Here is an 18,401-nt window from a genome sequence, read left to right on the forward strand (position 1 = left end):
CTAACGCAAGAGCATCCAGTTCAATTACTATTATCAGGAAATCGAGGCTCAGAGATGTTAAGTAGCTGCTCCAAGATCACAAGGATAGTAAATACTAAAGCTAAGATTTAAACCCAGTTGATCTGATTCTAGAGACTGTACTTCTAACCACTGCGCTCTACAACTTACCAGCTATAGAACTTGAGGCAAGTTTCACCTCTCTTATCTATAGCATCATCATTTTTCAAATATGAGACCTAATAGGACCTATGTGTAGAATTGTTATGACCACTAAATGAGATATAGAGAACATTTAGAATAGTGCCTGAGCAGAAGGTGCTCAATAAATATTATTGAGTATTCTATAATATATAATATACATATATATGTGTATGTATGTGTGTGTGTGTGTGTGTGTGTGTGTGTGTGTGTGTGTGTATATATATATATATATATATATATGATTATTTTTGCTTGGGGCACTTTCACCTTAAAAGTCGTCTCCTGGACTCCAAAAAAAAAAAAGTTATCTCCTGGAATTAAGTTACAACTCATGGGAGGAAAATGGTATATGTGCAGGGTTAGGAGGTGGGGGGTGCACTCCAGCCCAGGGTTCAGTTGATTCTCCAGCTCAGTAAATGTCAACTCCATTCTTTTGTTCTATTCTAAAACCTTGGGGCCGTCCTTGACTCTTTCCTTTTTCTTACACCCCACTTTCAGTCGGTCGGGAAATTCTGTTGGCTCTGTCTGCAAAGTAAGCCCAGAATCTGACCCTTTTCCACCACTCCCACCACTGCTCCCTTGGCCCAGGCCACCATCATCTGTTAGCTGGACTGCTGTGACAGCCTGCCAACATGCATTCCGCTCAGCTGCCCTTCTGTCTGTTTTCAACACAGCGGCCCCAGTGACCCTGCTAAAGCCTATGTCAGGTCATGGCCACTCTGCTATCTTCCTATTTTTCTCTCCAGGTAGCAGTATAGCTACCTCTCTCAACTCCTGCATTAGTAACCTACTGCTGTGTAACAAATTACTGCCAACACAGTGGCTGAAACAACACCCCTTTATTATTCTACAGCTTTGGTGAGTCAGGCATCTGGACACTGCTTAGTTGTGTTCTCTACTCAGGGTCTCACAAGGCTGCAGTCAAGGTGTTGACTTGACTGTACTCTTATCTGGAGGCTCACATAGAGAAGGGTTGCCTTCCAAGCTCTCTCAGGTCACTGGGCAGAATCTGTTTCCTTGCACCTGTAGAATTCATGGCAGTTTGCTTCTTCAAAGCCAGTAACTGAGAGAGAGTCTCTGTTACTTCAAGTCTCTGACTTTTAGATGCCTTTTTAAAGGGCTCACATGATTAGATTAGGGCCACCAAGGGTGATGTCCTTTTAATTACCTCAAAGTCAAGCTGATCAGGGACCTTAATTACATCTGGGGAAGTCCCTCCACCTTTTCCATAGAACATAACCTAATCACAGGAGTGACATCCATCATGTTCACACGCTCCAACCACACTCAAGAGGAGAAGATCAGAATATCGGTGGGGGAGGGGGAAGCATCTTAGAATTCTGACTACCACACCTTTAAACCTTTGATCAAATGTTTAGTCTGGTCACACCATTTAATACTGCGATCCACCCCTCCCCCAAGCCCCAATGACTCTTACCCTGCTCTACTCTTTAAAAAATAAATTGTATTTTTTAGAAGAATTTTAGATTTACAGAAAAATTGCAAAGATAGTACAGAGAGTTCCTAGAAAGTCTATATCCAATTTCCCTATTATTAATATCTTATATTTTATGGTTAATTTGTTACAATTAATGAACTAATGTCAACACATTATTATTAACTAAAGTCCATACTTGATTTGGATTTCTGCAGTTTTCTCCTATGATTCTTTTTAGAGTCCAGGATCCCATCTAGAATAGCAGATTATATTTACTGGCTATGCCTACGTAGGCGCCTCATGGCTGTGTCAGTTTCTCAGACCAAAACGGGAATTTTGACAAACTGTTGGAGGCTGAGAGTGGACTAGCTCAAGAGTGAGGAACTCATGGGGCAGCAGTCTTTGGTAGGATCTCACTCTTTTTGGGGGGAACCCCACCAGCTTATCACACAGAAGAGCCAAGAAAGATCCCCTTGTGCATGTGGCAGGGGGAGGGGAAGAGGAATCACTGTAAAACACTCCTAGAGTATCCTCTATAAAAAGGCCAACTTTATAGGGGAGAGACCTCGACAGAAACTTCTTCCATCTGTGGAAGGCCATTTGCTTGACTTCAGCTACCTCTAGATTTCTTGGCTAACCTAAGGGTAGAAAAATAAAGGCAAAAATCCAATTGTGAAGATTACAGTCCATGAAAGACCAAAGCAACTAGAAGAAGAGAGAGGGAGAGAGGGGACATGAGATTGGGCCTACTCTACTCTCAATCTTTCTTATATGGTGTGAGGAAAACACCAGGAAAAAAACTCAAGGTGGAGACCTGTCTTCTGACTCAACCTGTCTCAAGGAGGCAGGAAGCTGAAGAGGGAGCTATGTATACGGGTCTGACCTATCAGTGAACCGTGACCCCACCCCATGGTAAACAAGGCCAGGCACGTACTGTTGAAACTGATTTATCCTGGTTAGTATGCTCTTCTTTTCAGTAGGAGCAGAAAGGGGTTGAAGAGAGTGATGGTGACAGTCCTACTTATATTGGGCCTACTTATAAATGCCATGGTGGGGATAATCTTAACATTGTGGGGACACACTGGAGGGATGGGCAGTTTAGGAAAGACTGTCAAGAAGAAATAATGCCTTAACATAGTCTTCAACAATGGTTAGGAAACAGGTTAAGAAGGGGCAAGAGAAAGTAGGGCATTCTGGGCAAAGCAAGAATCATGAGCATAAGCCTAGAAGCAACAGGGAAAAGGGTCTATTTCTGGGTTTGTAAGAAATTGAACGGGACTGGGATATTGACTGTTACAAGGGGAGTGGAACAGGGTCAGAAAGTGAAGCTAAGAGGGAGGTGGAAGTCAGATCATATAGAGTGTTGTGTGCATGGCTAGGAAACTCATTTTTTATTCTAAGGGCAAGAAAAAGCCACTGAAGGGAGATGGCATCACCAGACTTTGTATTTTAGGAAGATGATTCTGGTTGCTTATGGAGAATGGATTCTAGGTGGTGATGGTGGGGGTCACAAGGAATGTTAAGGACATCAAATAGGGGTCCCAGTCCTTTACATGAATGTAGATGAGAAATGACCATGGCCTAAACTTAACGGTGGCAGTGAGGATGTACAAGAGTGGATAAATTAGAGAAACATTAGAGAAATAAGTAAGAGATAGAATCTGTTGGTATTGGTGACTGATTAGTTGGGGGCATGGAAAGGGGAGAAGAGGGACCCAAAGATGATCCCAGGAATCCGGACAGGGATATATTTTTTGGCTCAGTACCAAAAGTGCCTTGGAAAAATCGTGTCTAAAGAGTTATCGATCTTCTCGGTAGCTTCTCAGTGGTTTTATGCAATGAAGGTAATTGTTTAAGGATACCACCTGCCTTTATTAGAGTACTCAGAGTTTCAAAACTTTGGGTGAGCCTAAATTTCTGGTGGGAAATACCAAACACATACAATTGTAATAACTTGTGGAAATGAAAAAAAAAAAGAAAGAAAGAAAGCCTGTTTTGCTAATGTCAATTCCTGGTGTTAATCAGGAAGTTTTTAGTTGAAGTAGCAACTAGCTGTAGGATTTTAACCTAAGGTGATAAGATGAGGATTCATTAATTGTTTGTCCCTTGCAGGTTCTGTCCTTGTTAATTGACAAATCAATTACAGACAAACTGAGTTTGTAACTTCTTAGTTGGACAATTTTTTTAAAAAAATGAAGCATTTTAGTGCCCTGAACTATTTACCTGATTGAGTTATTTTTAAATTGCACAGTGAGAGTATTGCCAAATACTGAAGCTGACACAACATCTTAGCAGGGGTGAAGTTTAATTGTGAAATTGGACACGAATTTATCTGGCAAGAGCACAACTTCTGAAGTGTTCTGGCCTAAAATGTTTCGTCTCATACAAACTTATGAGAATATCACAGATGAAATTTTAAAGATCAACCAATCTAGTCCCCATTTAGGCACAGATGAAACTAAGACCTACAGAGAAGTGATTAAAGAAACTACCTAGGGTCACATGGCACCTTTGGAGGTAAGTCAAGACTTGAAGTCCTTAACCTTCAGACCATCAGGTCTGATATCCATCAGACTGTCTCGCACCACTGTGTATGACTGCTTTCCAAATGTATAAAGGTGCTGTTACTAATTTTGAAATGATGAAATACAAATGTACTTGAAAGTATTACTGAAATTAGAGGAAGTTTATAAAAATCAATGTATTTTTTCCCAATCAACAAACACTAAGATTACAACACCCCTCATGTGAAGGTCTGTATCATTGAAGGAGGTGCTGTTGATAATGTGTTCATGCTCAAAAACATTTGGAACCTTCTTGTGAGTTGAATCCTGTTAAAAAGCTATGCTCAAGTCCTAATCTCTGGTACTTGTAAATGTGACCTTATTTGGAAATAGGGCTGGTGTAATCAAGTTAAAATAAGGTCATACTAGATTAGGGTGGGTCCTAATTCAATAAGACTAATGTCTTTATAAGTCGAGGAGAGGAAATATACAGGGAGATCACTATGTGATGACAGAGGTAGAGACTGGAGACATGTAGCTATTAGTCAAGGAACACTAAGGATTGCTAATAGCACAAGAAACTGAGAAAGGCATGGAATAGATCTCTCGTAGAGCCTCCAGAGGGAGCATGACCCTTCTGACACCTCGATTCCAGATCTCTAGCCTCTAAAACTGTGAGACAATGAGTTTCTTTTGTTTTAAGCCACTCAGTTTGTGGTAATTTGTTACGGCAGGCATAGCAAACTAACACGCTCCTCTTCTGCAAACAGTTGGTGTTGAGGGCTGCCAACAGGCTGTGGGAGACAACTGTTCAGATGGAATGTTGTCATTATGTGCCTGACTTATTTCCCTTCATCTAGATGCTACTGAGTGCTTCTCCTTCTCCTGTACTATGTACTAAATGGATTTTAACTGAGGTCACCTATCCCCCTGTCCTCCTTTACCCTCCATCCTCCCCACCCACCTCCATCTGCAGGGATGGAGGTCTTCCGCACAGCACATGTAGCTTAGATTTGTTTTAGAGGATAAAAGTAGATGGGGACAAAGCAATGATTGCTTTTATGAACCCTTCCATCTTTACATTTTTTTAAATTAATTTGCTTTCATTGAAAACATTAAGGATTATTTCCTCACTGGTCCTTCCCCTCCAAACTGAGACCTGTATATCCTTTTATCTGAATCCTAACTAGAAATCCGGGCTCTTTTTGCTGCACCAGCCAAAGATCAAAGCGGAAGTCAATATCTAGAAAAGATAACAGAGAACCATTAAGTATGGTATTCGGAGGGCATAAAATAAATATAATTATTTCCCATAGCAATTCTGTTCCAATTAGATATACAAGCGACCTCACTTCATTGTTGAATGTTCTCAAGCACAGGGCTTCTTAAATATTAATGTGAACTGGCTTCAAATCTTGCTCTTTCAACTACATCATAGTCTGGCATTAAGCTTTGGAGTTGGGAGGAATCTTAGAAGTCAATGAGCTCAGGGGGGCCTCGCGAAACTCTGAGACTTGCACAGGTTCACAAAACTAATTGACGGTAGAGTCGAGCCTGAAACCCAGGTCTCCTGTGCCCCAGGAAAAAAAAAGGAAAAATTCTTTTTTTTTTTTAAATTGAAATATACTTGAAATACATTATATTAGTTTCAGTCCTATGATTTGACACATATGCAGTATGAATTGATTACCACCATAAGCCTACTAACCATCTGTCACCATGCAAAATTATTGCAATATTATAAGTACTTCCATGACTTATTTATTTTATAGCTGAGAGTTTGTACCTCTTAATCCCCTTTATCTATTTCACCTACCCCCCTCCACTTTCCTCCCCTCTGCCAGTTTGTTCTATCTATGAGTTTGTTTAGGTTTTCTTTGTTCTTTGGTTTTGTTTTTTAGATCCCACATGTAACTGAAATATACAATATTTGCCTTTCTCTGTCTGACTTATTTCACTTAGTGTGATGCCCTCTAGGTGCATCCATGTTATCACACATGGCAAGAGTTCATTCTTTGTTTACAGTTGTGTAATATGCCATTGTGTATATATAACACATATTCTTTATCAATTCATCTATTGATGGGTATTTAGGTTACTTGCATATCTTAGCTATTGTAAATAATGCTGCAATGAACATAGGGGTGCATATATCTTTTTGAAATAGATCATTTTTTAATTGGATTGTTTTTTGCTACTGAGCTGTATGAGTTTTTTATGTATTTTGCATATAGTCCCTTATCAGATATCTGATCTGCAAATATTTTCTCCAATTCCATAGGCAGTGTTTCATTTTGTTGATGGTTTCCTTCGCTGTGCAGAAGCTTTTTAGTTTGATGTAGTCACATTTGTTTATTTTTGCTTTTACTACATCTATTGAGATAATCATATGATTTTTATTCTTCAGTCTGTTAACGTGGTGTATCATGTTGATTGATTTGTGGATATCCTTGGAACCCTGAGATAAAGCCCACTTGATCATGGTGAGTGATCCTTTCAACTTGTTGAATTCAGTTTGCTAATATTTTGTTGACGATTTTTGCATCTATGTTCATCAGGGATATTGGCCTGTAATTTTCTCTTTCTGTAGTGTCTTTATTTGGTTTGGGTATCAGGGTAATGCTGGCCTCATAGACTGAGTTTGAAAGTGTTGCTTCTTCTTCAATTTTTTGGAATAGTTTGAGAAGGATACTTATTAACTCCTCTTTAAATGTTTGGTAGAATTCACCCGTGAAGCTGTCTGATCCTAGACCTGTGCTTGCTGTTGAGAGTTTTTTGATTACAGATTCAATTTCATTTCTAGTGATTGGTCTGTTCATATTTTCTATTTATTCCTGATTCAGTCTTGGAAGATTGTATGTTCCTAGGAATTTATCCATTTCTTCTACAATGTCCAATTTGTTGCTGTATAATTCTTTGTATTAATCTCTTATGTGATCTTTTGTATTTCTGTGGTGGTGTCAGTTGTAACTTCTCCTCTTTCATTTCTGATTTTATTTATTTGGGCTTTCTCTCTTTTTTTTTTCTTGATAAATATAGCTAAAGGTTTATCAATTTGTTTATCTTTTCAAAGAACCAGCTTTAATTTTATTGATTCTTTATTCCTTTTTCTTTCAAAATGTTCATTTCATTTATTTCCACTCTGACATTTATTATTTCCTTTCTTCTACCAACATTGGGTTTTGTTTGTTCTTCTTTTTCTAGTTCCTTTGGGTGTAATGTTATTGTTTATTTGATATTTTTCTTGTTTCCTGAGTTAGATCTATATTGCTACAAATCTCTCTTTTAGAACTGCTTTTGCTGCTTCCCATAGATTTTTTGGATCATTGTGTTTACATTTTCTTTTGCCTCAAGGTATTTTCTTATTTCTTCTTTGAGTTCTTTGTTGACTCATTCATTGCTTTGTAGCATATATTTATGTTTTTTCTAGTTTTCTTCTTGCAATTGATTTCTAGTTTCATACTGTTGTGGTTGGAAATGATGCTTGATACAATTTCAGTCATTTTAGATTTATTGAGACTTGTTTTGTGGCCTAAAATGTGATCTATCATGGAGAATAATCCATGTACACTTGAAAAGAATGTGTATTCTTCTGTTTTGGGGTGGCATGTTCTATATATATATCTATTAAGTGCATCTAGTGTAATATGTCATTTAAGGCCAGTATTTCCTTATTGATTCTCTGGATGATCTATCCATTGATAGAAGCAAGGTATTAAGTTCCTTCGTATTATTGTATTACTATCAATATTTCCCTTCATGTCTGTTAATATTTGCTTTATGTATTTAGGTGCTCCTATGTTGGGTGCATAGATACTTACAAGTGCTGTATCTTCTTGCTGGATTGATTCTTTCATCATTACATAATGCCTTTCTTTTTCTCATGTTACAATCTTTGTCTTCAAGTCTATTTTTGTTTTATAATAAGTATTTCTACCTCAGCTTTCTTTACATTTTCATTTCTATGAAATATCTTTTTCCTTCCCTTCCCTTTCAATGTGTGTGCCTTTGGATCTGAAGTGAGTCTCTCATAGGCAGTGTGTATATATATATATATATATATATATATATATATATATATATATATACATATTTTTTTTTAATCCATTCAGCCACTCTATGTCCTTTGATTGGAGCATTTAGTCCACTTACCTTTAAAGTAATTATTAATAAGTATGTACTTATTGACATTTTGTTACTTGTTTTCTGGTTGTTTTTGTACTTCTTCTCTAGTTTTTTCTTCTTCTCGACCCTTCCCTTATGATTTGATGACTTTCTTTAGGGTTATGTTGTATTCTTTTCCCCTTTTTGTGTGTATCTGTTACAGATTTTTAGCTTGTGGCTACTATGAGGCTCACATTTAACAACCCATGTATACAGCAGTCTATTTTCAGTTGATGGTCACTTAAGTTTGAGCGCATTCTAAAAGCATTATATTTTACTCCTCCCCAGTGTTTTATGTTTTTGATATCATATTGTACATCTTTCTATTTTGTGTGTTGATTAACTAATTATTTTAGATATAGATCATTGTACTACCTTTGTCTTTTATCCTTCACACTAGCTTTATACGTGGTTGATCCACTACTTTTACTATATGTTTGCCAGTGAGATTTTTTTCTTTCATAATTTTCTTGTTTCCAGTTATAGCCTTTTCTTTTCTGTTTAAAGAAGTTCCTTTACCATTTCTTGTTTAGCCAGTTTAGTGGTGATGAATTCCTTTAGCTTTTGCTTATCTGGGAAACTTTTAATCTCTCCTTCAACTCTGAATGATAACCTTGCTGGATTGAGTATTCTTGTATTGTAAGCTTTTTTTCTTGAAGAATTTTGAATATATTATGCTTGTCCCTTCTGGCCTGTAATGTTTCTGCTGAAAAATCAGCTGACAGTCTTATGGGGGTTTCTTTGTACTTAACTAGTTGTTTTTCTTGACTGCTTTTAAGATTGTCTCCGTATCTTTAACTTTTTACATTTTAATTAAAATGTGCCTTTTAAAAAATTTGGGGGGGAGGTAATTAGGTTTGTTTGTTTGTTTGTTTATTTTAATGGCAATACTGGGGATTGAACCCAGGACCTCTTGCATGCTAAGCAAGTGCTCTACCACTGAGCTATACCCTCCCCCCTCCAAATGTGTTTTGACCTTGGTATCTTTGGATTCATCTTGTTTGGAACTCTCTGTGTTTTCTGGATTTGGATGTCTGTTTCCTTCACCAGGTTAGGGAAGTTTTCAGCCATTTTGCACTCGGTTAAAATCAATTAAGTTTTTGAACACTGAATACAGAAACACACTCTACTTTCACAATGAACTGACGATTTCCTAGGCAGATGTTAGCATGGAATAGGGAGAGAAGGCACATACAGATTACACTGTATCTGGAACATCAGTTACCCTTGCTACGTCACTGCTCAGTTGGTGGACCTGGAAGTAATGGTGACGTCACCATTGCCCTCCATGGCCTCTGCTAGAATATTAGTCCTCTATGCTGTAGTTAAATCCCTTTGCAATTATGAAAGCCCTATCATCTAGCTCTAAAAGCCCTTCATTCTCCATATTGCTGTCAACTACTTTACTCATTCATCTAAGACTTTGGCATCTGGTTTGCAGTCTTCCTCTCCACTCTTAAGTTCCCATCAGAGGATGACATCAGTGCTTATATGGATGATCCAGTTAAATATACCAACCTCCTAGTTCCAATGATCTTCTCTGGTTCTCTTCAGTTAGCCCTCCACACAGCTACATTCTGGACCCTATCGTCATCCGTAACTGTTCTACCTCCAAAATCTTTAGTAATTCCAGTACCCCAAATTATATTAACAACCACCTCTCCTTCCAGTTTTATAGTTTAACTACTCCTATTATGACTGTTATTTTACCTCTTTAAGACATCCAAACTACTTACCCCTTTCTTTTCTCCCAATCAATCCACCTTTCCCTTTCTTCACTTCCTTTTTTAACCAGCCTGCTTTCATAAGTAATCATTTCAATAACATCTTTGTCAATATCCCAAACACTTTCCATTATGGTGAGAGAGGATGCCATAAATAGATGGGGCACCTTGTACTGTTGTATTCTGATTTCCTTGGTGCTTTCATTGTGGGAGTCCAGTGAAAAATTTCTCCCTCAGACTTCTCACAACCCACCCTCGAAGGTCAACAACTTTCAAACTGTGTTTACAGAATCTTTGATGTCTGTGAAGATGCTTCAGGGGTCACTGTGGGGTGGATCAAAAGAAAGCTGAGCTTATGGGACTCCAGGTCTCTTGCTGGGTTTCAGTAAGGTCAGCTCCATTTTTATCTGGTTTATATTATTGGAATTTCATGTAACATTTCATTTGAAGCAATGTTTTTTCTGCACACAACTATAGTTATATGTACACACACACACACACACACACACTACATACATTGGCCTAGACCAAGGGCTGAACTAAGCCTGAGAGTAAGAAGCAAAACCTTTTGGCATTATTTTTAGTTGCAGATATCTGACTGTTTCCAGTGCATAAGTCCTCTGTAGAGACAAATTAAGGATTGTAAGTGAAGATCTCAGACAGTATGAGGTTTGCTGGTTTCAGTGGTGCCTCATTCTGACTCAAAGGAAAAATATGTCCCTTTATTCCACTGCCTGAACTTGATGTATCTTAGAATTTCTAACCCCACATCCATTAATCTGTCAGGCATCTGAAGCCTTTTGCTGATGCCCTAAAATGGAAATTGCCAAGCAGGAATGGTAACATCTAACAAGACTCATGAGTTTACTAATTATTTTGGGGGATAGATGCTCTATAAAGAGGACTGATGGGAAACACTTTCAGTGTTAGCTACCAAGAAAAGGAAAGACAGAATTTTAGCAAATAGGATGCTTAATCAGCAAGAGTAGGCCTTCTAAATATAAGTTTAAATTTTAAGCATTAAAAGTATGTTAGTGAATGTCAAGTTGAGTATTCAGTCTGTTCTCTCTAATCTAAGTTTGATTCAAGGCACACTTATTGGGGCTTGGTATATGTCAAGCACTCTGTCCCATGCCATGGGGCGTACAGATGAATGAGTTATGGTTCCTACCCTTAAGGAGCTTGCAATACATCATGTACAGCTCACGTTTTTTGCACCAAATGATTAAACCCTAAAGTCTGAGCTGCTCAAGGTGAGTTGAGAACGCAGAGTACAATGAAGTCAAACAAAAAATATCATGGCACTGCTCACTATCCAGTTTCCAGAAAGATCCAGATAGGAAGTGCAGTTTTCTCCAACAGAGGTTTCAGAACCCCCTATGCTGCCACAGTGCTCAGAAAACACAGTTATGATAATAGAAGGAACATCTGGCAGAGCAAGCATATATTATTTGGGCTAAAAAGAAAATATAAAATAATGCCATTTGCAGCAACATGGATGGAACTGGAGATCGTTGTTCTAGTGAAGTAAGCCAGAAAGAGAAAGAAAAATACCATATGATATCACTAATACGTGGAATGTAAATAAAGAAAAAACAAAAAAGAGGATACTAATGAACTCATCTACAAAACAGAAACAGACTTGCAGACATAATAAACAGTCTTATGGTACGGGTCGGACAGGGGTGGGAAGGGATAAATTTGGGAGTTTGAGATTTGCAAATGTTAACCACTATATACAAAAATAGATAAAAACGGATTTCTTCTGTATTGCACAGGGAACTATATTCAATATCTTGTAATAACATTAAATAAAAAGAATATGAAAACGAATATATGTACATTTATCCATGACTGGGACATTGTGATGTACACCAGAAATTGGCACATTGTGACTGACTATACTTCAATAAAAAAAAGAAAATATAACAGCATTATGAAGCCATTCCTATAAATCAATAAAGCAGGAAGCCAGTATTTTGCATAGGTAACTGAGGCAAAGGGGCTGAGATGTCACACAGGAGGAGGACTAAAGACTGCTTACTGGATTTATTAATGTTACTGCTGTTGCTGCTACCACTTCTACTACCAGTACGACTACTACCACTGCTAGCAATAGATCACATTTATGGGGTTTTTACTCTCTGTTCCAGGCATTTTTCTAAGAATTCCATTTACATCATTCAATCTCCCCAACAACTCTAATAGATAGATATTATCATTTTATCAATGAAAAAGCTAAAGCTTAGAGGTTTACTAACTCACTCAAAGTAAGTGGTGTAACCAGAACTTACTGGCTGAACATTGGTGGTCTGGACAGAAATGATGTAAGTGGAACAGAGGAAGACAGATTGGAATGGGTTAGGGAGTGAATATACATGAAATAGTACAGACAAGGAGCAGAGCAGACACATTTGGAGGGAATTTTTGCATGCATTTTTTTAATTACAGAAGGAGCAGCTCTACTGTAACAAGGAAGATGGCCTGGTGCAGAGATAGAGAGGTCGCAGAAACGGAGGGACTTTTTGTATCTATTTCCTTTGTGAAGGAAGAGACAAGATCATCTCACAGAGAGAAAAGAGAAGGTGGGGTCAGAGCTTTGGAAGAGAGTGATCATGCTTGAAACAGACCCTGGAGAGAGTGGAAGAGTCAGTTGAGAAGAGGAACATAATAGGAATGCTTGGCAGTGTTGAAGATTGATTTCTTTAAGGTTGTGACCATGAATTTATAGTAATACAAACCTGTACTATGTTAGGATTTTCTCCCGCAGCCCCGGGATTCTTCATCACAGGGAGAGAAAAGGTAGATATTCGAATTTAGCTCTTGTTGGGATTTGCGAGATAAGTGCAATGAAAGACAGATGGTGGAGGGAGATTAGGATAATGACAATAGTATTATGGACGTGATAGAATGTGGGATCTAAGCTGGATAAAGAGGGCAGTGAGGAAAGTCAACAGCTAATCAATAGGTAGAAAGTAGAGAAGTTGATGGCCTGACTGCTATAAGGAATGGGGGCTAATTTAACACTCACAATGGGGATGCTTTAAGCCAGCCTGAAGAGTTAGAGATAGTGTTCAAGAATGATATATTTGAATCAGTGCTTTCAGTGGCAGCATAATTTCAGGTAATAAGAGAGTCCACAGTGTGAACGTGGGAATGGGTAGATAAGCTGGAGTAGAGAAAGCAGCTTAATTCTTTCTGGATATGCTAAACATGACATAAAGTCTGGGCATTTCTGCTATTTCTTTCATTATTTTTATAACCTGTATAATGAGATAATGTATGGTCTGTTGAGATACTAATTTTTGTCTTATTCTTACTGTAGAAAATTTGAAAAATTAAAAGGTAGTATTTCCTCCCCACCCTCAAGCCTTGTGTTGGAAGATACAGGCCACTGACCCTGAGGTAGGGCAGTGCATCACTGTGCGCTCCCCCTCCGCCCGCTGCAGGAGGCACTATGGGAGTGGGTTGGAGTGTTTTTTGGTTGTCACAAAGATTAGGGAGCACTGCTTGAATTCAGTGCATGGTATCCAGGCAGCCTAGGTGTTCTGCAATGCCGGAAAAGGCTTTACAAAAAGAAAATTAATGCCATTTTCTGCACAATTTTGGAATGTCCCACTAAACATAACTGTTGGTGTAAAGCCAGTTTCTATTTATCAGAGTTTGGGGCTAAACTCAATTTTACATAAAAACCTAAAATATTTGTGATGTATTTTAATAACCATTAAAATTTTGAGGAAATTCAAAATTCCATATAAAATGGGGGGAGGGACCCTGCCTGTAGTTTTGTTTGCCAAGTTCCAGCACATTTCACCACATCACAGGTTAAGACACTAGTATGAATTCTGCTAGATGTATTTGAGATACCAGTATCTGCATTTGTACCTGCTCCACGCAAATCAGGAAGAGGAAATTTTTACTTCTAGGTCCTTTCAATGGGTATTGGAGTAAAATTATTAAAGTAGTAGATATATTAATAGTAGATTGCAGTGATATTGAATTTCATCAATAAAGGTTGTTTTAAGTATATCATTATCAGTATTATTGCAATACAATAATTATACCAATTAGACATCTTAGTTGTAAACATTTCATATAAAAAATTTTAGTTAATTTTTGGGCTGCCTGTTGCTTTTCAAACTTATTCTGATCCTGTCTCCTGTGGTCTATCACACCTCTCTGAAGCTTCTTTTATTAGCTTCCTTTTCTAATAGTCCCTCTATTTGACCATCCCTCCATTGTCTATTAAAACACATGCTTTCCAAGGTCTCTTTATATCATATAGACTACAATGTAGAGCTTGGAATGTGATGGGATTTCAAATTAAAAGATGTATTTTTCATGATACTTCATTCATGCCCTGTAGGTATGTATCATCTCATAACCCTTAAAAATGGGGACCGACTCATTTGTGCAAATAACATCTTGCTCCTTTTCTTATCTTGGAGTGTGTAATTTGTTTGGCATATTATCCGCATTACAATAAAGGTTGCTTCTCCTTTTTCTGGTTACCATACACAAATGTGTCTAGACCACTATTGTTTATCCCAACACATTTTTGCTTATTATTCATTTCTTTTATTTAACTTCCCCTTTATGATTCAGTTCTGGTATTATATTCTTTCTCTTAATTATGTGAGTATGTAGATTTGATTATGTGTGACTATGTTTTCAGGATAGTAAAATGGGCATTACAAAATGTTTGTTAGAAAAAGGAGCACCACAGAGTATCTGTCTAACTTATTTCACTAAGCATAATACCCTATGGGCCCATCCACGTTGTTGCAAATGGCAGAATTTCACTCTCAGAAATAGACTCACCAATATAGAGAGCAAACTAGCGGTAAACAGTGGAGAGAGGGAATGGGGTGGGGGAGGGGTGAGATAGGAGTATGGGGTTAAGAGATACAAACTACCAACAAGGATATATGGTACAGCACAGGTAAATATAGCCATTACTTTGTAATAACTTTAAATGGAGCAGAATCTATAAAAATATTGAATCACTATGCTGTACACCTGAAATGGATATAATATTGTAAATAAATTATACTTTAAATTTAAAAAAGTTACTATTGATGTGTTAAGGCCTAAAAAAAAAAGGAGCACCAAGTTTGATACGGTTGAGGTCCAGTGGCTGGGCTTCCCTTACTACTCCCCTCTCCTCCTCCGAGTTAAGAATTTGTAGGTTTCAAGGTTAGATCCTTCAACGTTAGATCTTTCAAGGAATCTTACTGGACCTGAAGAGAGGGAAGCTAGTGCCTGGACCAAGAGTGAGGAGTGACCTGACCGTGGATACTCCATGGATTTCCTTAGAGGTTGCAAATGGCTTTGGGTTTTAGTTTTGGTACGGAACTCTTTGAATGGATGATACTTGTTCATGACTTCTGTGCAAGTCTCCAAAAGGGAGATGGCTGTGGGGGAGGCTAGACATTAGATGCTTTAGCTTAGAAGCACTGTCAAGTTTCTGTGCTTAAGCTTGACATGAAGTTCCCTAACAGAGCCACGTCTGAATGAGGTAGGCTGGTCATGACGAAGGACCATGAGGGACTGAAGACCAGAGGCCCATCATCACATTTTCTGTCTCCTGTATAATCCCAAGGAGGGGGGAGTCTCGCAAAACACTGCTGAGATTGAATTTCCTATCAATTGTAACAGATGGGGGCTACATTAGATTTATTGGATTTTTTAAAAGAGAAAAAGAAAAGTTGCTAGCTCTGAAGTGCACTGGTGAAAATTCATGCCAATTACAGTTGAGCTTGATAATATCGTTTTAGATATATTCTTATCAGAGAGATATTGAGAAACCTTTAGTGAGACATGGCTAGTCACACGGTTCTCTAACTGCATATTCCAAAGCAGGAGTAGCTACTTGTTGACTTTCTGTCCTACCCTTCCAGCATCTTTGGAATGAGTATCTTCTTACTTTTAAATCTCTGCATTCACTGGCATCTCTGTGTGAAGGCTCCAGGGAATAAATCAATGTGAGGTTCTGCTTTCCAGAAAGATCTACACATTTCACTCTGATTTGTACACTGCAGAGGGCATGGTAATACTTCTGCTAAAGAAGAACTTCAAATTGTTGAACCCCAGCGCTTTTGTGAAGCTGGTGTTTGTAAGAAAGTAGACTGAATTTATCAGGGGCAGACAGCAGTTGGAGTAAATCACCAGGGAAGACCATGAGTGGCAGGGAGAAGCTATAGGGGTGCACACAATTGGGAAATGAGAAAACAGACCTCTGAGCTGTGCTTACTAAACAGAGTTCTCTGGCCATATCGCTCAGGAGTGATTGGATACTGAATTAAAACGTCTGCATTTGTATTTCCCCTTGAATGACTGTCGTACAAAGGATGCTTTTCAGGAGAGATCTATATGGCTATTTTCTACCCAACTGAAAGCGCTGGAGCTCAAGACAAGATATTTCAGTTGTGTGGCTTCATTGTGTGAGTCGTCACAAAATGAGGTGGGGAAGAAATATTGCTCTTTAAAAGTTAGTGAACCGTGGGGATTTGACGTGGAATTGTAAAGAGTTCAAACCAGTCAAGGAAAGAAATAGCAGATGGACAACTCGAAGAGGGTTCAGGCAATGCTTGAAAGACATGGGCATTGATTTCAAAGGACTTTCCTTTCAGAGATGCACAGCCTAGGCCTTGGGGACTTCAATAGATGGTCAAGAAAATATCCATGTTATTGCTCTGGGCTTTCTGCTGAATACAGTTTCCACATCCATCCTCGAGACACATTTATAGCTAGCTCCACACAGCACATAAACTGCTTTGAAAAGACCCCCAAATGGTTAAATTTCATCAAACAAGTGGTTACTTTGAAAACTACTCATTAGCATCCTGTCACCAAGCAGGGCAGCGACTGAATTAAGTTGCTTGTTTTCAAACACCTGTTTGAAACTGTACCATATGCAGACCAACTCCGATAGAAGAGAATTGTCCTTTTCAGAAACAAAATCTTAAAAAACATCTTCGAGAAACAAACAGTCATTTCCAAAGCATTTTCTGTCCCTTTAAGAAAGACATGCTTCTGGGTATGTTTTAGTACCTGTTTTGTAACTATTATAAGAGTAAATCATATAAGGACCAGAAAATCGTGGGCCTTATAAAATCTTCATTCTCCCTGATCTCTCAGCAGCCTTTGACACTGTTGACCTCCTTGTTTTGCAGCTCTGTTCTCCATTGTCTGTGGACCTGCTGGGTTCCCGTTGTAGCTCGACGACTATCCCTAATCAGATTCCTTTGTGGGTTCGTTTCCCTGTACATCCCTGAAATGCTCACTTATGTCTCTCAGTTCCAGCTTATGCTCTCTTCCCTTCTCACTCCAGACAATCTCATCCTCCTCTGGTCTTCAATTTTCCTCTGTATTTGTGCTGTCCACTATGGTAGCCACTATCCGCGTGTGGTTATTTAAATCTAAATTAATTAAAACAAAATACATTCACTCACACTAGCCATACCTCAACTGCTCAATAGCCACATGTGGCCATGGCCAGTACAAATATAGAACATTTCTATAATCACAGAGAGCTATTAGAAAATGTTGCTTTGCATGCTCATGACTCTCAAATAGGTATCAAATAGTCTCTATAAATAGTCCAGACATCTCTACCGGGCCTCAGACTCATAAGAGACTATTGGACATCTTCATTTGGATATTCCATGGGCCTCACAAATTATTTCCACCAAACTGCTCCTTTCCTGGAAGTTAGATTGGGGCCTTGAATGCAGAGATAAGGAATCTCATATTTACTCTATGAGGGGAGAATCACCAAGAATTTTGACTGTTTCCAGCTGATTAATTTCAATATTGATAGTTCTTTAAAATAAAGATGACTCTCAGTTTTCATGGGTGGCATTTGCCAGTTTCTAAGTTGATTCATCCCTTGCAATGACCCTGTAACTGGCACCTGTTCCCTCCCATTACCCCTGCCCCCCAATTAATTTCACATTTTGAATGCAGAATGAGGTTAACAAAGCAATCTTTGTGACAGGAATTCCACAGATTGCCTAATTGACACTTTCGAATCGCTCATTTATTTGGATTTCTAAATCAACAGAATTAGACTACAAATTAATTCATTAGTGCAAACAATAGAAAATGAGGTCAGGATTATTAGGAGAAGAATAGACAAGGAGATGAATTGATCCACAGTCAGATATACAGGTTGATCCCTGAAACTCAGAAAAAGTAGGTCAACTTTTCCCCTCTCTCTTAATTACATGCCCACAAGCTTTCTTCTGTCAGGTCTGGAAATCTTGGGGCTTAGTTCTACACAGTGTAATTGTTTCCATATCTGATCGTGTCCAATTTTGAAATGAAATAAACAGTAGGAACTAGTCACATTAGCAAGTGGAGCCACCA

The sequence above is a fragment of the Camelus ferus genome, chromosome X (genome assembly GCF_009834535.1).
Source record: "Camelus ferus isolate YT-003-E chromosome X, BCGSAC_Cfer_1.0, whole genome shotgun sequence".
In the NCBI taxonomy this organism is placed as follows: Eukaryota; Metazoa; Chordata; class Mammalia; order Artiodactyla; family Camelidae; genus Camelus; species Camelus ferus.